The following is a 27,291-nucleotide window of genomic DNA, read 5'->3' on the forward strand; positions in this document are numbered from 1 at the left end:
AAAGCTACAACAAAGTACTCTCTCTCTCTCTCTCTCTCTCTCTCTCTCTCTCTCTCTCACACACACACACACACACACACATGTTGACTATAGAAGAAACCTCAATGAATTTGTTTTAATCTTTTTTCACAAAAACTACCAACATTACTCAAGTGAATTAACTAATTTCCCCGTTAAGATTACGGAGATATCTAAAGGAGGTTATGGTGATTTAAAGTGTAATAACAATATTCTGATATCTTTGGGTCAGATTACTTCTATAAAACAGTCTTCTGCAAAGAAAAAATAGACCCACTGAAACAAGCAGAAATGCACTTCCGTACGTTCGTGTAACATACACTTCCTTATCACAACAAAGGATGAGAACCACACAACGTATCACGGAGAGTTGGAATTCTCAAGCACTAATGGTTGTTTATTATCAACATCCTTTTTGCTTTCTTTTAAAGACTTCGCTTCGGGAGAGAATTCTTGATCCTCCGAACCCCATCTTGGTGCCAGACTAAAGGCTGCATCCAACAAGGGTGACTTCGGAGAAAGTGGACCTCTATTGATTAACTTACTGTGATATATGCCATAAAATACACCATAAGGCATACTCCCATCCGGATGTTAATGAAATGGAAGAGTAAATTCATATCATCAACTATTCTGCACGTCCGTGGTAACTTACAATACTTTGAGTGACGCTTGCTATCGCTATGGCTGGTATGTTAGAAGATGAACGGATTGGCGATCAAGAAAAGCCTGCTGATAAAGCTAAAGCTGGAAGATTGCCAGCTGCTGAGCTAAATCCATGGCCATCATACAGGGTGTCTCAGAATTCACGCAAGAAGTAATTTTGATAGAAAACACAGGTTTTTAATTAAAAATTGTAATTTCTTATTGATTCATAAAGTATACAGTATAGGGTTATGCATGGAATAGCATATCGGGTAAATGGCCTCCACGGCTTTGCTGGCACATACGCACTCTTTTGTCGAAATTTTCCATGACCGTTTTACATAAATCTGGCTGAATTTCGTTGATACAGCGCTCAATTTCCTCCTTCAAGGCGTGGGTGGTCGTGGGCTTGTTGGCATAAACCTTAGACTCCAAAAAACCCCAAAGAAAAAAGTCCAACGGCGTTAAGTCACATGATCTGGGCGGCCAATTCTGATCACCAAAACGGGAAATTACACGACCAGGAAATGACTCATGCAGTAATTGAATTGTTTCTTGGGCTTTATGGCATGTGGCACCGTCTTGTTGAAACCACATGTCGTCCACATCCACATCCATATCTTGCAATTTAGGCACAAAAAACTGGATTATCATGTCGCGATAGCGAGCACCATTAACTGTTATTACCTTACCAGCCGCATTTTCGAAGAAGAATGGACCGATGATGCCTCCAGCCCAAAATCCGCACCAAACAGTGACACGTTGTGGATGCATTTGTTTCTCAACAATCACTCGTGGATTTTCTGAACGCCAAATGCGACAATTTTGTCGATTAACGAAGCCATCAAGATGAAAATGAGCCTCATCGCTGAAGATGATTTTGTTCGAAAAATAAACATCCACTTGTTGTTGTTCCATAATCCATTCAACGAACTCTTTTCGATGTGTGTGGTCATTTTTAATAACCCTGAACTGTCAGCTGTCAAGCTGTCTTTTTTTTTTCTCGTTGGCAACACTTTACCGCACAAATGGCGCTAAGTTTAAATCTTGCGTGAATTTTGGGACACCCTTTTTATTCAGGATAGATTAAAGCTATGGAATGAATTCAAAGTTCATCATGAGGCTGTAATTGCTGCTAAAATACCAAAGTCTATTAAAATTACTCTTATGATGGAAAAAATATTGATGGAGATTCATGGAGAACTACACCTTATCAGGTAGCACAGTCAATCAGTCAAGGATTAGCTGATAATGTTGTTATAGCAAAAGTCAATGGTGAATTATGGATCTTGACAGACATTTAGAAAATGATTGCTCATTACAACTCTTGAAGTTTACTGATGAACAAACCCAGCAGGTATTTTGGTATTCCACTGCTCATGTTTTAGGTGAAGCACTTGATCGTATATATGGAGGATGTTTATGTTATGGATTTCCCATGAAAATGGATTTTACTATGATACACATGGAAAATGAAGAAGTATCTAAGGTGAACTTCCCAGTAATAGAAAACTTGATGAAATCTATTGTAAAAGAGAAACAGCCCTTTGAAAGATTAGAGCTTTTTAAAGAAGATCTTTTGGAAATGTTTAAGTACAATCCATTTAAGGTTCGTATTCTAAATGAAAAGGTAAAAACTCCCACTACTACTGTATATAGGTGTGGACCATTAATTGATTTATGCAGAGGACCACATATCAGGCACACTGGAAAAATTAAATCATTCTAAGTAACTAAAAGTTCTTCTAGTTACTGGGAAGGAAAAGCTGAAGCTCAATCTTTACAAAGAATGTATGGAATATCTTTTCCTGATAATAAACAGCTTAAAGAATGGCAGAAATTTCAGGAAGAAGCAGCAAAACGTGATCACAGAAAACTTGGCCGTGAACAGGAATTGTTTTTCTTACATGAAGTTTTTTTTCTCTTTCAAATGGTGCTCATATATATATATATATAATACACTAATCGAATTTATAAAGCGTGAGTACAGGAGGCGAGGGTTTCAAGAAGTTATCACACCAAACATTTATAATAGCAAATTATGGCAGATATCAGGCCATTGGCAACATTATGCTGAAAACATGTTTTTGGCGAGAACTGCCTGTCAGATTTGCAGATTTTGGTGTTTTACATCGCAATGAATTATCATGTGCTTTAAGTGGATTAATTAGAGTAAGAAGATTCCAGCAAGATAATTCCCATATCTTTTGTTCTGTAGACCAGATTGCAGCTGAGATTAAAAGCTGTCTAGAATTTTTACAGCATGTCTATGGAATTTTTGGCTTTACATTTCAGCTGAAACTTTCTACACGTGCTGAAGATTTTATGGGTGATATAGACATGTAGAATAAAGCTGAAAAGCAACTCGGCTTTAGTTTGGAAGAGTTTAGACAACGATGGTCCCTCAATGCTGGAGATGGTGCTTTCTATGGGCTAAAGATTGATATCACCAGTACTCATGCCCTCAAGAGACCACATCAGTGTGTTACAATTCAGCTAGATTTTCAGTTACCATTGAGGTTTAATTTCGGCTATGCAAGTGAGAGTGGTGAGAAGAATCAACCTGTAATTATTCATCGTGCCATTCTGGGATCTGAGGAAAGAATGATTAGTATTTTAACTAAACGTTTTAGAGGTAAATGGCCTTTCTGGCTTTCACCTCGTCAGACTATTGTTGTTCCAGTGGGTCCTATGTTTGACAGTTATGCGCAAAAGGTTAGAGATGAAAAATATGATGCAGGTTTTCTGTGTGATGTTGATTTTAATCAAGGAACAACTATGAATAAAAAAAAACAAGGAATGCTCAGCTATCTCAGTATAATTTTATATTTGTTGTTGGAGAATGTGAAAAGTCTTCGGGTACTGTAAATGTTCGTACAAGAGACAACAAGGTGCATGGAGAGTTTGCAATTTCGGATGTAATTGATAAATTGAGAGACTAAAGAAAGAATAACTACACATCTCCCGATTCCTGATTTGGATATGCAGTAATGAGCTCTGAGTGGGAGATTCTCCATTGTTTAAAAAAAAAAAAAAAAAAAAATGTGCAAGTTAGTAGCATTTTCCCTCAAGTGTTTCCAAGATGATTAAAATGAACGAATAATTAAATGTCGATAAATGCCAAATAGTAATGTTAAGTTCTTGCTTATAATGGAAAATAAATAGCGCGGGGAGGAGTTCTTTGTGGGCTTGTGCGATAACAAGTAACTCTTTCACTTTGAATGTTAAGCTACTGAATGGCCTGCTATTATAGATTATTTGACATGGTCTGTTAAAATATGTGATTTGAGCGTATTTTTTTAAACAAACAATGAAAAACCATTAGTAGTCAAGAGTTATATCGAGGAAGTATATGAAGTGCTTCCAAGAAATTCCGGACGGCTGATAAAGTGTAGGCTCAACGTGGTTACAGATAGTTGTCCCCCTTGCAATTATATACTTAGTCCGGTGTTTCTGCTATCGCTGTTAGTCGTCCTTTATAATCGGTTCAAGCACCGGATGTGATTCGTTGACCTCGAATTCTTCCTCACCCTATTTTGAGCTCCAGTTTCATCTGAGAGAACAAAACGAAATCACAGAGAACCAGGTCTGGGGGAATATGAAAGGTATGGGATTGTGATGAAACAATCACTTGTCCATGTGCTACATGTCTAGTCGTTTTTTTTTTTTTTTTGCTCAACGACTTCTCTTCAACACCCAAACAAATGCTTAAGTAATATCATCGTTGATTACACTTTGAACTGCGTTGTATTTATTAGAACTGCTGCATTCCTTATGTATAACTCCATCATAGAGGACAACGAACTAGTCATCTCCCTATTGATCTACTATATGACTCTCTCTCTCTCTTTCTCTCTCTCTCTCTCTCTCTCTCTCTCTCTCTCTCTCTCTCTCTGGGCGCTGTGATGGTACAGTTTTTCCTGGTGATGGCTGTTCGCAGTATTTCAAATCTATCTGAGACACTTTTATCGAGTTGAATTCAAAACTCGATGAAAATTCTTTTATCTTTTCCATGACTCATTTCGAGCAATTTAGATACATTTATATGAAAACAATGCGCGTTATAATAAATCACACGTACAGCAGTAGTCAGCCGTACGTGTCTATTTATTCAGGATCACAAAAGTATCTTTAAATTAACATGCAATGTTAATTTAAAAACTGAGCATTCTCCTCAGACAACAATTGAGTTGTATTATAAATTAATTACGAAGCGTTATCATTCACAGTTGAACGATTTGTTTTTACTTAATCTGCTGAAAAACTAATTAAAACCACATTCATAATCAAGAAAACTCAAATATCCATTTGAAGAATGGCTTGGGTTATTTAAAATCGAAGAGTCGAACTATGCCTTGACAACATCACTGGCAACGAATGCTGAATATGGTTTACCACTAATTTCTTATTTATCTGCGAATATTGTTTCTTTACGCATTTTTTATGGTTATTTATTTGTAATAAGGTAAATTGAGTAATCTGTAAATCAGCAACGTTGACCCAGAGATAGATTCTGTGGAACAAAATTTGAAGTAAGAAAACTGCCGTAAGTGTAGTTATTTCTTATTTCCTATTTTTAGTAAAAATTTGCAGAGCCCTTTCCGATGGTTGTAATTCACTGTAATTGAGAGAGGCAGAAAGAGAAGTAAACTTCTTTCTTTCACTCATTTCGCGGGATGGAGTAAGGTTAAAGTTTGCTTGTGTTAATATTTTGATATGCTCATCTAGAAACTCATCACATATTGTTTTAGCGTCACCATTATTTATGCGCAATGGAAATAGATGCTTTCGTTTTCATTGGATTAAAGCATCCATATTCGCTGTAGTAATCGAACAACGATTCATCTGACTCCCTTCCTTTGATTGGTGTGGTTGTCATTCGAATCGTTGAAGCATTTCTATATTTACAACTACTAAAACTTCTACAGTTCTTTTTCCTAACATATTATAGTCAGAGAAAAAAAATCTTTTCTTTCCTTCCTTCTACTATCTCTTCATGCACGTGCAAGTGACACAAATTGTTAACAGTGACGTCTAACGGAAATGAGTATTCCCTTTGCAGCATTGCTCGTATATAGCATTAACGGTCACTACGAGTGCCCCTAACAAGGTTTGCAACGACAGCCCATCTCATCCATTGTATCAGCTCTGTTGTCTTCATGCTGTACACTGCTCACTACGTGCTGCAGCAAGAAGCGGTCGGTGACTGGAGATCACCTATTTCCTGGCTCGCTGCTCTCCAACTAACTCTTCCTGGCGGCACTCTCGTGGACCCAATTTCCTCGTTACACGTCGCTGCTTCGTCATTGATCACAAGCTAGCTCGCTGACCACGAAGCTAACTGCCCCAGGTCCCTACGGCCGATCATTCAGCGGTGGAGTATGAAGACTACGGAGTTGTAGCGACTATTTTTTAGGTTCCATTGGGGGGAAAAAAATAAAGGCCACAGCGGTTTCGACATGCGCACTTGTTGATAGGTAGCTGGAAGTTAAAGAAAGCACTAATAGCGAATTGCCCGTGAATATGCTATAGATGCAACTAATGCATATCCTTGAATCCTTCATTCTCTCCTCAGTCTCCACTAGGAAAATGAGGGAAAAAAGTTAAGAGTATTGAAACAACTATTTAATAAATTCCAAATTGTGATATCGATGTTGTAGTTAATCATGTACAATTCATGTAAAATGTTCTTCTAAAACATAGGTGCGTTGACCCCCCCCGTCAACACACACACACACACACACACACACACACACACACACACACACACACACACACACACACACACACACACACACACACAACAGAACATTAGTAACGATATGATTATTAATGGTAGTAATAGAAAATAACGATGTCAAGAAAAAATTATTATTCCTGCTCAAAGAAAATTAAAATGTAAACAGTCTCGTGTTATAACGTTTTTTAAATAATTGTTGGGTTCAATTTCCTGGAAAATTAGAAAAAATTAAACCACATACACACGTTTACATCGAAAAAAATCTAATCAGAAATTATTTTTAAGATAATCCAACTCAAAAAAGGTTACAACACATTGGCGCCCTGGATACACTGAGGGTTAAAATCTTGGAAACCTGAAGGAGTTCATTTCCAATGAAGCTGTCATCAGCTGTATCTTATGGGATTGATGGTCATCATTTTGCAAACTAGATCTACTTTTATTAAAATCTGCCCTTGCGAAAGCTACATGAACGAATCAATTATCAGAGTACGGGGCATAAGGCACGCCTCGTTCATTTTGCTAACTTAATAATCAGTGATTTTAACAAGAATGTCGTGCAGTATATTTTCGCACTGGAATTGAAGTTAATCCGCAATGAGTCTTTTGACTTCATGGATAATAATAATAATAATAATAATAATAATAATAATAATAAAGTTAAATTAAAACCTCGAACGCTAGCAAAGAACACCTTTAAAAACTTTTCCATTAATTTTATGAGATGTTTAAGCATTTCCCTTGCTTTTTTGTTTCACTGTTTCTGACCTGTTATATTCTTTGATCTTGTACTTCTATATATATATATATATATATATATATATAATCAGACACATCACCAAACCGTGGTCGCAAAGTGCATGGGGTTGTTGTCCTATCTTCTTTACGACTTGCAATAAAATATCAGACGGTAATATGTGGTAACACTATCATCCATACTCGTCAGAAGAAAATCGACGATTTTTAAGTCTGAATAGGAAGAATATTTGCAGTCACTGATAATGGGGAAAAGAATTGTGTCAATGTATCGCATTCATTATAAAGGCGGTAACTTTACAAGAAAAATCATGAAAAAATCGGAATTAATTGATTTTTTTTAAAAAATTTGGCATACGTAATCAGCAGACATAGTCTTCTAACAAGGAAACCACTACTGAGTTACTTTCATTATTTGTGGACCATTGCTTGTGTTAACCCTCTACGCATATGAAAGAGAATTCAATGAGAAGAATATGACGAAAGTTATTGAAATTATAGATCCAATTAATTCAAACCTTGAAATTCTGGTTTCGCGTTACACACAGATCTGTGTATTTCTGAAATCACTAAATATTTTGAGAAGAAGTTAAAAAATTAATTAAAAGCTCGCGTAGAATTCAGTTTATCTCTTGATAAAATTCACAGATTTTCAAGATAACATACAGTTAGCTGTGATTGTTTGTTATGCTTCCGCAGATGAAACTGTAAAGAGAAATTAAAGAGGCAAACTAGAAATACCCATATCATAAATTCACTTAATACGTGGAGTTCATGTCGTTTTGCAAGTCTAGATTGTCTTATGTCTTTTGATAATAATAATAAAAACGGTATTGACAAATGCACCATAAAACATCACAATCTGCCATGGATTCCTTGAAACTTGTTCTGGAACTGAAGTGAATCTGTTCTCAAGAATACTGGTTGCCGACTATTTCAAATTTCGGTGCGAGCGACTTCTGTAAATCGCAGTACTCAATAATAGCATTCATAAATCGAAACACCGTGCATCTAACAACCAACATCCTAGAGTTACTGCGTATCGCTTCAAAAACCATCAACCCAACTTCACATGCTTTACGACCAAGACTACATACGCAGTAAGCCTCTATCAGCAAGTAATTGAGTTATTGTACTAATTTAAAAAAGAATATAAATGCATTAATAATATGATTATTAATAAAAATGAAGTAATATGCAAAAAGTATCCATATTAAAAAGTATGAAATAGTATTCATAATTTTTTTTTAATTCTTAATTATGGTTTCCCAGATCGCCTGACGGTTGTTCTTTAGCCTCTAAGGTTATATACAGCTTCTATTTATTATTATAAAGTTTGCCCAACTCTGATATTTTATGTGTGTGTGTGAGAGAGAGAGAGATTATTTTTTCTTCCTCCATCTTCTCAAATAATTATTATAATAATATTATTACAAGAAAAAAATTTAATGAAAAAAAATGTGTAAAATGATAAAATAAAATAATAAATTTAAAAAAAAAATGTAATTTAAGCTTAATGCCCTTAACCATCTCTGTCATGCGTAATGGATTTTAAACTTTAACTTTAAAAACGAAGTATCTTTCACTTTAAAACATCTAAGAATGAAAGCATTTTATGCACGTGTCACACTTATCCCCATTAAAATAACCCTGGAATTAACAGAATATTGAATTTGTTTGATGTGTGCACTCATCCTGGTGCAAAATCCATTCACTCCGAGAATATCTTGTGAAACCTCCCTACGGAAAACAATCATATGTTCACAACTTTTTTTTGAGCAGTTGATTTTTTTTTCATGTGGATTTTTGTTCGACATTCTGACTCTATAGATCGGCAACTAGCGTAGATTATACCTTCTTACACACGCAAAGAAAAAGCACTTTATCACGAGTCGTTTTATCAGGAGGAGAAAAAAAAGTTGGGGGGAAAGGACAATTGTGCTTAGGCGTCTTATACCAGATACATGCTGTGTCACGATGGGGAAAATTCTAAAGCCAATAGTTCTTGCAATGTCTTTATGTACGTGTGTTGCCTGTGGCGTATCGGTGAAACGTTTTTAACCGAGAAGAGGGCATGCTCTTTAGCAAGTGTCGGAAAATCAATAAAAATCCTTTCGAACTTAGAAACAAGGAAAAAAGTATTGCCGTCGCCAGCTTCATTTGACCTAATGCAAAACTTCTGTTGAACATGTTTTGCGAAAATTGCTTTTGTGAGTCCAAAAGTGGCTTGGCACAAAGTTTTCCCTCAGTGTCTCTGCTAGCGGAAGGACTTTTATTGACGGTTAGGGAGGAGACTGCGAGCTGCCACCGACTTTATGAGACCGCCGCAGCTGCGGGATAGGACCCGGAATCTGCTAAGCCTGGTCAAGGAGAAAAGACATGAGCATCAATCTCCGGATGATGGAACGTCGTCCAGATGACTTCACATATGATAGCCTCTTCCTGTGCCCTCTCCGTCACTTGCCAACTGCTGACCTAGTAGAGCGGAAACAACGGGACTTGAGGGTTATACGCTGGGGATCTTCTGGAGGGGAAAGATGAGCGCAAAATAGCTCTACTTATTTCTCAGGACCTCTCTGTTTCACTTCCTTTTTCTTCGTAATTTACTCTGATTTCAGTCTCTCTCTCTCTCTCTCTCTCTCTCACACACACACACACACACACACACACACCAAAAATTTGAACATTTGTCAGGTTAAATTATACAGTTCTGTGTTGCAGTTATGAGTTCCATCTCATTCCAGAAACGAAGCATCTTTCTCTCTGCTATTGGAATTACATGTATAAGTATGGCCTCGTATCTTACTTATATTTTTGCCTTTTAAGGGCTGTATAGTAATTTGAATTTCCTGATATATATGGGATTTGTTGACAAGATGCTATAACACTGATGCTATAAAAGAGTTGATATAATACTGTATTCAGATTCAAGGAAGAGGAAGCGAGAAAGTTTTATTTCTTGCAAATGATTAAAAGTATTAAAATGCTGTTTTAACACTTTAATATATAACGTTTCCCATATTCTGTAATAATCTCAGCTAAGAGTATATGCTAGTAATAGCGTAATTTTATCTAGTAAAAATAATATTTAATTTCGAAGTGTAAAGAATAAATAACTAACGGTTGAAAGCTGACTCTATTCCTGAAATCTGCTCACAAGCGATTTTTTGTGTAATGGAAAGTGTATCCAGTTTTGCCATCATTCATTTCTAAGACAAAGAAATATTTAGCTGATTGTACTGTATAGTTGCATTTTTTGTACATGACGCAAGTTGAATTGTTTTAGGCATCTTTGCAAAATGCAGAGTGTGTGAATGGTCAATTATTTAACTGGGAAGTGAGTACGCTCTGCACATGTTGATACGATTAAAATTATTTTGACTTCTTTAAATCCCCGAAACATTTGCTTATCGTTATGTAATACACTTTAAATTAATCACATACTAATTCATCAATTTCTTAAATTCATCTGTGGAAATTTTCATATGATAAAGTTAAGCAAGAGTGTTTCATTATTTCTGTAAATATTGTCCATAATGATTGCATTAATTTCGATATTTCGATTTTTTCCTTCCACATGTTCTGTTTTCTTTGACTTCTTTAATTGGATTCTTTCTTTGCCTTTTCCAGACATTTTATTGCCATTTTGTTTGGTGCATCGTAAAGTATGTCTTCAAAATCGTGTTCATTAGTTGGCATTTTCACCTTCTCGGTGAAGCAAAAGCGAACGGACACATCCTTTAGGGGCACGTCTTCTCTGTCTTTCACAATTTCATGTCTCGAACTACGTGATCGATTTTTATTTATGTTTAGTGTGAGAGAACTATTTAAATTTCATTGTCGATATAATATTATCTCGGCTTGTTGCTCTGTTTAATCAAATATGTTCTGAGTTGCTATCTTTTTTTAAATATCGATATTCGGAAATAAGAAATCTCTCGGTTCCTCCTTCCTCGTACCCTATAAAAGAAAACGTTTCGTGTTTTTCATGTATTTAGATTATCGTGTTAACTGCTGTTGTGACAGGAACTTTGGTCGATCATTTATATGAGTCAGGAGATTGTCTTTCTTATTCTCTGACCTTTTGATTTGTCGTATGAAAAGGATTCGAAGATGTCAACGCGTTGGTTCTTGACACATCCAAGACATTTGATTGGGTATGTGCTTTGAACATGTCAAGCTCCCGTCCTCTTGCCTTTACAAATTTAGTATCAAGTTGGCTTTCTGCCCGCCCTCCTTTCCTTGGCTGCTAGTCCGATTCCAAGCCTTATTGAATGTAGTATTCTGTATTTCCCGTTATTTCATCCTTAAATTGATAAATAAATGTAGGTAAGCAGCTTGATTATAAAGTACTTGTGCAACTTCAATAATTATTTTAGATATACATATAATAGCAGTACATTGTAAACTGCTTATAGAAGCTTAATTCTCAAAATTTTAACTTTCAACATAACTACGATCTTTTGTGAGACATCGTACAAAGCAGATTTCATCTCGTTGAAAAAAATATTCTTCGGTTGCTGTTTAGTGATTTCATGAAGTCCTTCTGTGATATGATTCAGACCTAGAATGTAGTTTTATGACTAGTAGTTGTGACGTGACTCCATAAAAAATAGTCCACTGGAGGTGAAAACAGACGAACGAGGTGGCAATTTTTGGAGAGTCCCTTTCATGAAACTTGAGGTTTTTATTTATCCCAAATGTAGCCATTTTAATGGTTAACGTTCCACTAATTTGGAAAGCTGCTTCATCAGAAAACGCAACTCGCCTAAAAACTCCTCCGAATTGGCAAGTTTTGACATAATCTGTTGACATAAAATCAGTTTTGTATAATAGTATTTTCCCTGTAGTGTTGAACCGCCTGAATCTTGTAAGCATTGCATGGATTGTTGGGGAAAATGCGATGGAGTTCCATACTGATGAAAAACGCATATGATGTATCGTCAGTAAGGATTGTTATTTGGATGATCTATACTAATGTACACGCAGTTAGAAGAGCTGTGTGTCCTTTGGATGAAAAGATTTGGAATCGGATCAAAGATACAAGGAATATTTATAAAGGCTCTTGAAATGAAAGTGAATTTAGCCAGTTTCATACGAGCAGCCTCCCCCCCCATAAAAAAGCAACATTAATTGCCAGAGAACACCCTAGCAGAAAAATCATTCTGTACGTGAGACTGCGCACTGCGCATATATCAATTCCATATCATTATATTATTAAATGTAGATAAAATGATTGAATGGAGCGAGAGATCTCAATTTAAGAAATATTTAAAAGAAATTGCTACAATAAAGTTTGGAAACTGCTATTTTGATGTGGGTAATAGTTGAGATATATTCAGCGAATTGACCTTCAAGAGATATTCACTTTGAAAATATACCTTCTTTATGAGTTAACTAAAAAAAAAAAAAAAAAAAACAGAAAAAATAACCTCTCGAATTGTTTTATAATTATCCTGCAGTACATTATCCTTTATTCTTCACTGAGTTCAGTATTCTCACCACAGAAAATCTTTTTCAATAACTCATTCTGTACGTGAGACTGCGCATATATCAATTCCATATCATCATTACTTGTAGATTGTTCACCGATGCTTAAAATATCTTTTATTAAGCACGTTATCTTAATGAGTTTCTAGCTGCTAAAGGTCAGCTGTATTATTATTCCAGTAATTGTCCCAAAAATGATATAACGATATGATAGAGCCGTAATAGCAGTTGAAGCTAAATATGGAGTGTCATAAAATGATTCTATACCTACCATGACATAGAGTAACAGTAATACATTATAGTTAGTCTTCATTCTAATTCTCATCACTTATGTAGAGCTCATAAAACTGCTATGCGTGATAAATATTTAATGTAGCTCTATTGGTTCCTCCTCACTTATTTCTTTCTTGCTTTCTTTTCCCTGAACGACCCTGCTTACCTCATCGCACTTCCCAGGAAGATATTCAGACGCGAACGAACCCACCTTATTACAAATCAATTAATTTTCGGATATATTTAGAAACAGGAAAAACGTTTTTCTTTGGGGAAAAAGAAAAAGATCGAGACTGGGTGGCACATTTTTAACTCTCATAACGATTTTCTTGTGGATATGGAATTTATTAGTAGATACTTCAGATTACTTGAACATAAGAAATGAATGAAGAAAAGCATACAGCGAAAAATAGTGAATTTTTGCTTTATCTCTCCCCCCTTTTTTTTTCGAATTTTTCGAAAAAAAAAAAGAGGGGAATAAAGCAAAATTTCATATATACTTTGCCCGTGTGGTTGGCATATCCGTTCTTCAGCTAACAGGCTGCGGGTTCGAATCCTGCCGTGGGCATGGATGTTTGTAATTGTCTGAAAATATTAGTGGCGATGGTATAGATGATGACAGTAACGGTTGGGTGGAGATAGAGTAGGAATAGGTGCCCTCCCTCGATGAGTCTTTGGATTCCCTGGAAGTGTGACGTAATAAATAATAATACTGTCCCCCTTCTATGAATTCCAAGATGGCAGTTTTTTTCAGAACTCCAGTTCATAAACGCTATCCAGCTTACACCCTCACATTGTATAAACATGCATAAGTCCAGTTCCAATGTACTTTATTGTACTAATTAGAGGATAATCGATTCTAAACTGTTGCAGCTTGCTAATTGGCTGAGTCCATGTATAAAATATGCTTACGAACGTGACATGAAATATTAAATGATTATTCCATATATTTAACTTGGTGGATGTGCAGTCTGTAGTGTGAAAATAGCTCAAAATATTTTGTAATATATATAGTTTTCCATAAGCAAGTTAAAATTAATTATGGAAGGTAAATGATCGTAGACAATCATAAAAACATGCATTTTGTAATAGAATCGGCATTAATTATCATAACAGTTGAAACAATTTCTACGAAAGTGTTTTTTTTTTTTTTTTTTTTTTTTTTTTTTAAATCGATGATACATACATTTGTACCGTTGGTGAGCGAATGATTTTTTCTGTTTTTTTTTTATAGGTATTATTTCTGGGAAAATTCCCATGTTACTCCTCTGAAAAAACTATTATTTTTACGGCTATTTTGCCTGCTTTCGTTTGGGAGTGCCCCTTTTTTAATGTCATTGGCTTTTTACTCAAGAATTCTTAGGGCATTACAGATGTATTTTAGAGACAAAGATATGCAGAATAATAGATGAAGAAAATTCGCACATACCTTTTTTTGGATGTTGTTGACTGTCTTCTTTTTGCGATGTGCATACTTCTGCTGTTAGGGTGTTAAAAAAGGAGGGGTTGAAAGTGGGGGGAGGGTTGAGGCAATGTGGGAGAATTAATTTGAAAAACTCGTTTTTTATAATATATATATATATATATATATATATATATATATATATATATATATATATATATATATATATATATATATATATAATATTATTATTAAGGGTGGGCGGAGCGCTTTTTTTTTTGGATGGGTGAAGAGATGAAAAAAGGGGGCTGAAAATACAAATTGTTTTTTTTGAGGAAGGGGAAGGGTTTATGGGAAAGGGGACCAGGGAGAGGGTTAACAGGGCGCGAGCCGTTTCGACCGTTCGTCGTCATCGGAACTCATGGGGGAAGTGGATGCTATGTCATGTCGGCTTGGTGTTTCTGCTTTTGAAGTGCTTGTGTTATCTCCTATTGGTCGGAGTTGTGACCTAATTTTTATGTTGTGGAGCTTCCAACACGCGGAGATTATGTAGGGTCGTTGGACGTTGATTGAGTTTTCGTCACATTTTATGGCTATCGTTTCCGATATTCTAAGCATTGTTTCGTTGTCATGTCTGTCTATTATGTTTTTTATTTATTTATTTATTTTTACGTAGTCCGGAAACTTTGCTGTAAAGACCAAATATTGAACTTTTTCAAACCTCCAATAAGCGGGAAGGTGGTCTCACACCGGGCGATGAAATTCATCTTCCACTATAAAGACAATTACAAACATCTCTGTCCATGGCGGAATTCGATCCCGTCGCCTATTTTACATTACTATTAAAATTTTAATAGTAATCTCATCTCATCTCATTTTCCTTTCTCCCTCTTTTACCTTGCGGTGTCGAGGGCCTACACCCCGGTGTACCCTATGTCTGCAGTGGTCTTGAGTTCTCAAGGCCAGTTTGCCTGCTTTGCGGGATGAAAAACCCCAGATAAATTAGGGAGAAAAACCCTGCTGTCCACGCCCCAGACCGGCTAACTTGGCTATGGCTGAGGAAGATCTTTCAGCTCCTCAAGTCTCCAACGGGAATCGAACCTAGGACACTCCTTTCCCAGGCATGTGGTTGCGAAGCGCACAGCCACTAGGCTGTGCGCTTCGCATTTAGAACCTTGCGGACTTAATAGTCTGCGCGGTTCCAAAATCTAAAATAAATTTCATTAGATGCCCTCAAGGAACAGATTACTGGTTATGTTTATATATATATATATAGAATATCTATTGAAATTTGACAAATTTTAATGAGATCTCTTTAATACTAAATATCCTTAGATTTCACCACCAGTATTATTATTATGATTAATTATTTATATCAATACTAATCATTTCTCAAATTTTTGCCAATAAAAATTTCGATCTCAACCAAAATTGTATTTGGTTGTTAAATTTCATTCAGCCAGAACGAAGTTACTGCAATATGCACGCTTGTTTCCTCCTTTGCGTCTCCTCCTATAAATGGTTCAATTGAAATAAAAACTGGAATGGTCTGACAATTTTTGTAAAGATTCTAGGAAAACAAATAAAATAAAGAACATGCAATACAATTTTGCATATATTTTGCGTTAAAAAGCATAAATTTCTTGAAACCTTTTACTCTAAACTCGTTTCCTCTTTAAAAGGAGAAACATTATATCAGAGTACTTTAATAAACACTGCTGATAAATATATTTGTCAAATATTTGAGCACGACCTCTCAAGAAGTAGAGTATTATAATTAACTATTAATTAATTACATTGGTGTAGTAGTGTCCAAGCGCGTTTCACAAGTAAGCCAATTCATCATGTATTCTTCCGTTTCCGCCTGCCACATGCTAAGTAGGAACAGAAACAAGAACTAGTTGTCAGTTTGCAAAACAAGTTGTAATAAGTTCAGTAAGCCCTCCCCCCCTCATTTAGATTTAATCACCTGCTTGTATAATCAGTTATCTCCATCGCTTTGTGTTGTGGTTTGGGGATTTCTGCTTTAGGACAGTTGTTCCCTCGCTGGCGCCTACCTGCGACAGAATTGTGATCCCTTGGTAACACTCCACTTTGCAAAATTATCTGTTGGCTCCTGAAATGACAGACGAAAATTATGAAAACACTACCTTAGAATTGTGTAGGCAATTTTCATATTTTATTTTCCGAAGCAAAATAATCATAGTGATTGCATTTGCATGTATTGTCTTGTTTTACGACATGCCTAATCTTTATTTGTATGTATTTAAGGAGAATTTCTTCATATGCTGATTTTGTAATTTCGAATTAAAACTTTTTTTTTTTAGAAATGGATAGTATTATTTTAATATCTTATATATATATATGTATGTGTGTGTGTGTGTGTGTGTGTGTGTGTGTGTGTGTGTGTGTGTGTGTGTGTGTGTGTGTGTGTGTGTGTGTGTGTGTGAAAAGTTTTTTGCCTTGGGCATAATATATATTAAGGATACCAAGTAATTTTATAAACTTGGTTTTTTACTCTTTCTCCCAAGTAAGCAAAACAGTTAAGTTTGCGCCTGAACGTAGTTCAAGTCTAGAGGTAGTGCAACACCAGGGCAACTCGTGGTAAAGGTAGGTAAAGCTCTGATCACTATTCTTAGTATTTACCATAATGTAAAACACATCTCACTAGAAGATGTATACTGTTATACATTATGGGTGAGGGGTCACTACCCAGACCGGTTTCTAGCTACTCACTGAGGAGACCTCAAAAAAGGTTGAAACCAGTCTGGGTAGTGACCCCCCCCCCCACACACACACACATAATGTATAACAGTATGCATCTCCTAGTGAGATGTGTTTTACATTATGGGAAATACTAAGAATAGTGATCAGACCTTTACCACAAGTTGCCCTGGTGTTGCACTACCTCTAGACTTGAACTACGTTCAGGCGCAAACTTAACTGTTTTGCTTACTTGGGAGAAGGAGTAAAAAACCAATTTTATAAAATTACTTGGTATCCTTAATATATATATATATATATATATATATATATATATTGTGTGTATGTGTATGTGTGTGTTTACATAAGCATGCTCTTAGTCAGAGCCTATATCACACGAGGGGTAGACGAAACTGTAAATCATCAGTGCCATATATAGTATGCAGATTAGGGTTAGAAAAGAAGAAATCTGTTGACATTTTTCTTGAATAGTCGAAGGTTGTGGTTTCTGGAGAATAGTTCATGAGGAATACTGTTTTAGATGAGGCAGATGAAATAAGAGAGAGAGAGAGAAGCAGGTCGGATGTATATGCAGTTAGACTGAAGAATGTTTTGAGCACATACTGCTCGGATTTTTACAAGCCTACAGAAAGTGAATGAAGATGGATGCCATTTCAGGTGGTATCCATGAAAGCCTGTAGAAAAGACAGGGTTGAAACAATGCATTAGCGAGATAGTGGATTCCAAGAATCGGTCCTGTCCGGTGATTTATGTATCTGAGGGTAAGAATGGGTGAGCTGAGATTCCTTTTGCGAGAGGAAAAAGAAAAAGAAAAAACCCTGCGTTTTTATAGCATTGGATGTGACCAGGTTATTCTCGTCTCATTGAAGCGTGGTATGGAGCTCACTGTTCGAGGCGCTGGCTGAGAACACTCTTAAAATGCAAACGTTTCATCCTATTTAACTGATGCTTCCTCTCTTTCTCTGACATACCTTCATACGGAGGTGGCAGGATTTTTCTTTCCAGGAACTCGGGTTTTTCATGCCGCAAAATGGCCAGATGAAAACACAGAGTTAATAAACATAATATAGTTGTGCGTAATATATCATATATTTGTATCTAATGATATAAAGTAATGAACAAATCATGCGAATAAAATATTTTCTGGCATATAAAGGTTAAACAGGAACCAAAAAAATTAAGCCTAAATCATTAAGTAAAAAAATAAAGTTAATGAGAACTCAAACTAAATAATAATAATAATAATAATAATAATAATAATAATAATCTTATGTTTTGATTTATTGACTTTGTATATTTTCCAAATTTACAAATAATTCACAGGCTACTTTAATATTAGTGTATCATCAAGTTTTAACCGCAGCTCCATCTCAAATGTTGGGTGTAGTCATGTAGGAGCTAGTCTTTAATTACAATCAGACAGTTGTTGTCAGTTCAATAACTTTGTATAGTTTTGCTCTACTTTTACGGAAAAGACTCTCCGCGACTAATGACTTCAAAAATCCTACAGTATTGTTTTGCATTTGTTCTATGTTTTTTTTTTTTCATCTTTAACAATTTGAATTCTGAATATTGTCATATGACATTTTCTATCATTTCTCTATCGTCATTAATTCTGTTATCTTTTCATAATGTTTATTTAAGATACTTAGTCTTCTAGCATTTGAATTTAACTGTCGATATTTGGATTGCGAGATATGTCAAAATCGGGACGTGGGACTTAACGTTAAATCGAGAGAATAATGAGCATTTTGTGACGACACACACACACACATACACACGCACACGCACGGGTTAAATATCTTGGATTGCACGATTATCATTCCAAATCAGAAGAGACACAGTCTTATCAAAATCCTAATATACAAAGATGATCTGCAAATCGTCTTAAGAAGCGAGAAGATTTGTAAATTAGGATTTGGGTTCTGGATATGAGTAAACAGAATATCTCGAGAGAGAGAACGACTTGTGTGATTGTCAAGTACAAATATAAATAATTCCAGCAATTTTAAGTCCAGTGTCATAAAAACTAAATATTCCTTCTCTACTTAAAGCATCTAGCATATTGTGTGTTATTAAATTCGGGAGTGTCCGGCACATGCTTTTAAATATTATATAAGAACTCATGGATGAGTTATGTAAATACACTCGCTCCCTCGCCGGATATGCCTGGAGTGAAAATTAGAATACAATTGGATTGTACAAGTTCTGTTCTGCGGTCAGAACACATCTATTGGACATCTACTAGGTAGCATATCTATTGGACTTTTTAAGAATCTGTCAATCCTACGTCAGCCTCTCACATTACAACTTCACATTACACATGTTTTAAGACACATGGCCAACTTGATGGTTTCTGTTTATCCCACCGTTATTGGAATTTCTTGCACTAATAGAATGGTCACGATCTTTAGTCATTACCACAACACACTTTAAACACAGATAATGTCTCCCGGAAACAATCTACTGCCCGTTTATAGTCGGCGCATATCCAACTCCATTGTGATTTGCGAGTCAATGATGGATTCCATTAACATTCTGACGTCTGTTTAGTCGCTGAATGTATATCTCATTACCAGAGTACTACTATAAAGAACAATACAAAACAACAACCAGTTCAACGCTTCCAGCAAACAGTGGTGAAGTCAGACAATAAATAATAACAATAACAAAACATTGCATACTCACTATTCTAAATATATTCCAACGAACTTAATAAATAATAACAATAACAAAACACTACATACTTACTATTCTAAATATATTCCAACGAACTTTGCCAACTCCAGAACTCTTAAGAATTTCTTGTATAAAGCTGGAAGTATTACAAATTAGATGTCTCGCTTAAAATTGTTTCATTCCAAGGAACATTGTTCTAGTAAGCTAAATGCTTACCACCCATTAAATATAGGTGTATAATTATGTTTTAAATTTTCATTGCTACGGCTGCGATAACATTTTCACGTAACTTAAAATATTCTTGTGGACCTCCAATGCGAATCGCGGCGCCACTTTTTTTTTTTTTTTTTTTATGTGGTTCCCACTCACGAAAGGTCGTATACCTATAGTACATTAGTACCGTGAGTGGGCTATGGTTTTTATTCTATTTTTTTTTTTAATTTAAAAAAATTTAATGACTAAAGATCGTGACCATTCTATCAGTGCAAGAATATAGAATAGAATAAATGGTTTTGCAATTATGACTCAAGCCGTACGACTTTTGCTGTAATCCAACATTGACTTTGATAATAGTTGAGAATAAAAGAGACCAACTTTGGACGGTTTTCGATTACTTTCGGGAAACAATGACATCAGAAGACCAGTTTGCAAAAAAAAAAAAAAAAAAAAAAAAAAAAAAAAAAAAAAAAAAACATATATTCTGCCCCCTCATACCTTCGGTCATCGGTGAACTAACTTAAGTTTTAAAGTTACTGAGATAAAAGCCTTTCTCTTTAACGTTACCCAATAAGGAATATTTAAATTTGGGTACTGCGGTTTATTTTTTGTCGACTTCAGTCAAGTACAACAAAAAAAAAAAAAAAAAAAAAAAAAAAAATCCCGAAATAAGTTGTTATTATTGCTGAAACGGCCAAGACTATGAGGTCGTAGCTTCTTCGGCAGTCTATGATACATATAAATGCTGTGTATGTTCTTCTGGCAATATGCATGTTTTGCGGGATGAAAAACCTTTCTCATCTCTCTCTCTCTCTCTCTCTCTCTCTCTCTCTCTCTCTCTCTCTCTCTGTATAAGACTTGCTAATTAGCTTTCATCTGAAAAACCATTAAAAGGTTCTTCGCGTCCTACACGGAATTCGAACTCAAGTCTTTCCAACCTGCAGTCAAGACACGAATTCATTTCACCTACGCTCTGAAACTGCTCGAAACAAAGCCAGTCTATCTGAATGAGTAAAACTGCTTTATGAATTTGATTGAGAACATTGACCAAAAGAATGCTGCAAAACCAAGGATTATATTAAAAAAAAAAAAATCGCTGATTGATGAAGAGGAAGTTTGACAGAAAGCAGCCAAGAAATCTAGAACGCATAACTCGTATTATGTCATCCTTGCTATGTAAAACACTCACGAATATATTCTCTCTCTCTCTCTCTCTCTCTCTCTCTCTCCCCTCATCCTCCTTCATATATTCTGTTAAAGGGCCATTTATATGTCAAGAATGTGCATCTACACATCACATGACTCTGGTTTTTTTCTAGTTAATTCAACAAAGCAGCGACAAAGCACTTTTTGTTGCTGTTTCGTTGAAGTGTTTATGTTAAACAATTGTGTGTATATCTATAATGCATCCTATTATGAATTAACCCATTCTCCTGGTTACGTGATAACTTTGCATATTTCACTTAATTGGGATGGGGGGGGGAGTCTGCACTCCGTTTACATTTTTATCTTCAGCACAGTATTACAAAATAAAAGAGAAAAAGCTACTTAATATACTGAGATTTTTGTGATAAGATAATTAGGAGGTATCAGTGCACTGTAGAGAGTGCTTCGCCTATTTTCCAACTACAGTACCACGTAACATTTAACGAAGCTCTCTTAGATAACATCCGATTGTTATCTTACGTTTTGCAAGAAAAAAAATTGATATTCATTTTTCATTATCAACAAAAATATGCGCTTTGTAAACGTACTTTAAACTTGAAGTTATTAACAATGAGTGTCACTACTATTTATTATTTAAATTATTCATTGTAAACCGAATACTTGACCGCGCGGTTAGCCTAGTGGCTTTGCGCTTCGCAACCATATGACTGGGAAGGAGTGTCCCAAGTTCGATTCCCGTTGTAGACGTGAGGAATTTGAGGATCTTCCTCAGGCATAGCCAAGTTAGCCGGTCTTGGGCGCGGTCAGTAGGGTTTTTTCCGCCAGTTTATCTGGCGTTTTTCATCCCGCAAACAGGCAAACCGGCCCCGTGAACATACACCTCTACAATCAAAAATATATCCCCCCCCCCAGCGGCAGACCAGGCGACGGGTCGGTTGGGAGTAGTACTAACAAGTAGTCGCATCTAAGTAACACGCGGACCCTGCATAGGAAGCGGGAATAACGCGAAGAAGAAGATTGTAAACCGAATACTCTTTGCTTGAAAACACCCAGATTCGAATCCCATTTAGGATGCAATGAACATTTAGAAGCACATTTAGGTGAAGGATGTGCAGGCGTTTCTTTCCAATTTATTGACAGACACGTGATTTGCCTCTTGTTGTAAGTAACACAATCTGTTCTGGATTGCCATACGTTTGAAATGTCCATGGTCCGAATTGTCCATGATTTCAGGTAGTCCCGGCTTTAGAATGTCCAGGATTCCAAAGTTTCTTCACTAAAGTAAATGTAGTTTGCTTAGCACAGCCAAGCAGAGCAGTTGTGAAATCAGTTTCAGCTCAAGCCATGCACAAATAAAACTTACTTTGCTCTTTCTTTACATGTTTCTTCTGTCTGAATTCATATTCTATACCTGACTATTTTTTATTTATTTTTTTTTTTTTAGTTTTGAACTTATTGATTAAAATTATTGTTTATTAATAAATGGGGAAAAGAAAGTGTAAATTTACCGACAGACTAAAAGAAGTCTATAAATAGCTGAAAAGACAATGTGAAACGGAAAAGGGATAAAATCATGTCGTCTCCTCCCATCCCTATATTCGACAAATGCCCGATATTATTACAGCAATCCCTCGATTAGTGCGCCTAATGCGTTCGCATTAATCGAAAACGCACTAATCGAATATAATAACCTATGGGAAAAAGTATAATTCGTTCTTCAAATTTATTTTTTGAACCTTAATTTTTTTTATAAAAGAATTAAGGTATGTCTCAGGGTATAGTTAAAGGAAAACCATGAAGCTGAAAGACAATAAAACATATTCAGAATATAAATTTTATTATTCTACTTCTTAACAAAGAATTAAGCTAACGTAGTTTGGCGGGAATTCTGTTTCTTTTTTTCATACAACCGAAGGTATGGCCCTATTGCCTCTTCTACTGTTCTGCAAATTTTACTGCTTCTCTCTTCATCAGGGTCAGCCTCGAAGCATTGCTGCTTAAAAACTTCGATTGTACGAAAAATATTTTCAAATAGTTTCTGTGAAATCTCTTTTGGCTGACTACCAGTGGTTAAATTTTCTTCATATTCTTCTGGATCTTCCCGCTGTGCATCTAAATTTAGCAGGTCGGAATCACTCAATTCTTTAGAATGAGATTTAATTTTAATTAACTCTTGGACGATATCATTGAAGGGGAGAAAGAAATGAAGGACGTGCGAATTGGTCGCCAACACGCGAAATCACGTGTTTTATAGATAAATTTTCCCAACTGTTATACAAACAAAATAGTTACCACTTTAAAATCTACAATGATCATAAAAGAGAAATTAATTTTCCGACGTGTAATAATAAACAACTCATCACAGAAGATTGATTACCCTGTTATCGGAATGGATTCTCCTTTTTGCGACATGCGCAGAAGTGTCGAAGGGTCTCGAATCTGTGGGCGTACTATAGCAGACAACATAAATTTTGGCGGTAAAAATTTGGAACATAGTATAAATGGAAGTAGTGTAGTATGCCATTAACAATAACTTTGTAAAATGTTTTAAATCGGTAACTAAATTATTTCATTCTGGTGAGTGATTTTTTAAAATAGTCAGTCATAAAAATGTATAGATAGAAAATTTTTAAAATCTGTAACAATTATTTTTAAGATGTATATAGACGCACTAATCGAATTTTAGAGCCGCACTAATCGAATTTGGGTATCGAAAAAAAATGACGCAGTAATCGACAACGCACTATGAGGCTCATTAATGGAGGGATTACTGTATATGCTTACTTTGGCTATTGTTTCTGAGTTGGCATATATTTAGTTAACTCTTTTTTTTATTATTAAAAAATTTATTATTATATAATTTCCCATCATTTATTACACCATAGTATGAGAAGAATGGATTCGGTAAGAAGGAAGTTAATGTCTATAAATGTTACATTTGGTTTCATTGCTAACTGATAAGATTAATATAAGAGAAACAAAACTTTCTCTATCTCTTCTGCTTACGCCGTGTGTTATTTTTGAGAATACTTGGAAATGGACCGTAAGGATATTAAAAACTAGACTTCAAGTAGTGTCCTGATGGTATACGGAAGTTATGGTATAATTCGTAAATTTCAGTAACGGTGAGGGGTTTTTTTTTCTTTTCTTTTTTTTTTTCTTCGATATCCTACCTACCAACAGCAATATTTGACGCTACGTGCTAAATTATAAGAGGTGGCATAAAGGGCATTAGAACAAATTACTTCCCGCCTCCCATCGTCTTTCCCGACAGTGGGAGGGTGGAAGGCAATAAGCGACGGGTTGTACCGATCCCACCTGGTGCTGTAGAGGGGCGACGGTAATGATCACTGCACACGTAATGGTCGGGTGTGGTATCGCAGACGTTTACAGCCATGCCTAGCTAAAGAACTGCCCTTACTGCTATTGTTGAGAATCCACAGGGAAAACGGACGGCAGACGATGGGGAAAACAGGGGATAGTAAAAGCCGTTTTTCCCCTTCATTTTTAATGTACGAAAGTTGTTTTAAAAATGTAATAGTCATAGACTTAAAAATTTTAGTCTCTTGCTATAAGCATATTTATCACACAAAGTTACTCAAGTATAGTAATACTCAAATGGTATTCTTAATGTGTAGGGTAATATTGATTTTAAATTATGGATTTTCAATCGATTTATGATGCAAGTTCATTTCCTAAGTTATCAGCATTATTTACTGGTTAAAGATTTATTATAAATGACTCGTACCATATTCTTATCATCTTATCACCATTACACTTTTAATAGCATATTTAATGATAATAATTATATATATATATATATCGAATGCATAGTCACCCTTATGCATTCGATCACAGAGGATATCCACCCAAAGCTTTCTTCAAGGGTGCCACGGAGTTGCTTCTATATGATTTTGTATTTTTCTCTGACGAAGTCCCGCATCCAATTTATAGCAGTCTTGCTGATTTCTGTCTAATATCAAAATATAGAAATATGTTATAATTCTTACGAGTTAAAAAAGTAAAGAAAATACTAGAGCCTAGCCTCAGTTGCTGAAATCAGTATCGACGATGCCCTCTGATTGGAAAGAGTTAGATTTAATCCGGCCTAAGATTCACCGAACCTTTATAGAAGCTTTCTAGCTGAAGAAGAATGACGGTCCCGTATGGAGATTCACATTATTATTATTATTATTCATAGAACCGGAGTTCGGACAGAAAACATACATAAGGGACATATAGACTATGTAGTAGGATTAACCTCCCTATCAAGGAACCAAGTTATTATTTGGCATGAGTGATCATTAAGCCTAACATGGCCGTCAAGGATGGAGATGAGTTTCTACTTAACTTCTTGGATTGCATTAGCTGATGATGAACCTCATATTAATCATTTCATATGATTACCATTTATCATTTCTGAGACTGCAAAACAAGTTATGATGAAGTGTGTGCATATGTGTATAATACTGAACGGAAGAAGCGTGCAAAAGCGTTTTCTTTTTCCATTTCCCAAACTCTTTTTACGTAGTCTGTGGGTACTTAATCCCCATTTATTAACTCGCAGGGAATTTTCCTCATTTGATTTTAATTGTCCCTGTTCTATTTGTGATGCCCCATTTTGTTTTGTTTTTTAATTAAATTTCCGCCAAAGAAGTCGTAAATTAAAGCTACTGAATTCCACTTTTATTTATTTTTTAAATTGCTCTGTCGCGTTGAATTTCCTGGCTCCATTTATACGAAATATTTATAGGACACGTTTTTTTTTTTTTTATTAATTTAGGGAAGACGAATTCTAAGGGAAAGGAAGCAAAACCAAGTACACAGACCTTACTCTCTTGCATACAATATATCCAGTAATAAAATCATATTAGCAATGATATTTGTAGCTTTATGAAATAACACACACAATAATAAATTCAATATTGTTCTCATTTGATACACGACGAAAAGTTTTATTTTTATAATAATTGAAGCTTGTAGGAGACATTTTTAGATTTTACTGTACTCCAGGTGCTTCCTTTCTATCGCTGAACAAAACACATTCCATTGTGAACGGATTTTGATGAAATTTGGAATGTGGAATCCTTGCTGACTTTTTTCTCCCAAATTTAATTTATATCTACAGTCATGAAACTCCATTAATTTTACTCCTACATGTAAGAAGCAGAAACAGTGTGAGGCAACAATTATAGTTTTGGAACATCCTTATCTTAACGTTTTAATCTGGACCAGTTTTGGATAAAAGTTTTATCCAAAATTCAGTTCAGTTCATAGTATTAAGGATTACCGTGTATAATTTATTTATTTTACAGTAATGTTTTAATGATAATAAATTCTAATTAAAGTTAATTATGATTTTATACAAAAAAAGAAGGAATAAGTCTTATTATGATTAGTAGTCATACTATTATCTTAATTTATGTACTTAATTTATGTACTCGTATTTATTTATTTTTTTACTCAAAAGTTATTTTATCTTTTATTTTCATTCATTTGATATAACACACACACATATACTGTACCTATGTATATAGCTTGTTTCTGCTTGAAACCAACATATTTCATTATACAAAATCATCACAAAATTTCGAATATAATTTATATCATATCAGGAAAGGTATGGGATGGTTCGAGTGTTTAATATTGTCGAATGAACGCTGCTAAGTTAGTTTGATGGAATTGCTTAGGCTTGTGACTGCTTGTACGGCGACAGGAAACTGGTGTGGTAACGCGTAACAACCCCATTAAAAGCTCTGAGACGTCTACCTAAGAATAAGACTTTTTTCTTTTTCTTTTTTTTTTCACATGTATCTTATATAATTAAATCTCGGAAGACAAATGCGGTACACTGGTTAAGACGTGCTTGCTGTAGCTGAGGTAGTGGTTGCGGATTTGTACCTCAATGAGGAGAGCCAGTTGCACATCAACGTGTGTAGTCATTAAGCAGAAAGAGAGAGAGAATGTAAGAAAGGGACTGCACTGTGATCATTAGTAATCCTAATGTGACTGGCATGTAAACTCCATTTCCGTAAAAGCGTATCAGTTGTAATTTCACGTGGAAGTGCATGAGAAAGACAAATTTAGAAATAAACTTATACTACGCGTTATTTTTTATTCCTTTATTTGATACAGAAAACGAGCATTAATATTAGTTTTTGTTTATTTATTAATTTTCTAC

The 27,291-nt window shown here is 35.3% G+C and overlaps 1 protein-coding gene and 1 pseudogene across 1 annotated transcript in view; both read left to right on the top strand.

Moving 5' to 3' along the window:
- LOC150098250 (semaphorin-2A-like) overlaps window positions 1-27,291 on the top strand; it is a 667,728-nt gene that overhangs the window by 258,281 nt on the left and 382,156 nt on the right. The window lies entirely within an intron of this gene.
- Window positions 702-3,605, top strand: LOC150098251 (threonine--tRNA ligase 1, cytoplasmic pseudogene; annotated as a pseudogene).

Source organism: Typopeltis vanoorti, chromosome 16 (genome assembly GCF_054136105.1).
Source record: "Typopeltis vanoorti isolate ZY-2024b chromosome 16, IOZ_Tvanoo_1.0, whole genome shotgun sequence".
Lineage (NCBI taxonomy): Eukaryota > Metazoa > Arthropoda > Arachnida > Uropygi > Thelyphonidae > Typopeltis > Typopeltis vanoorti.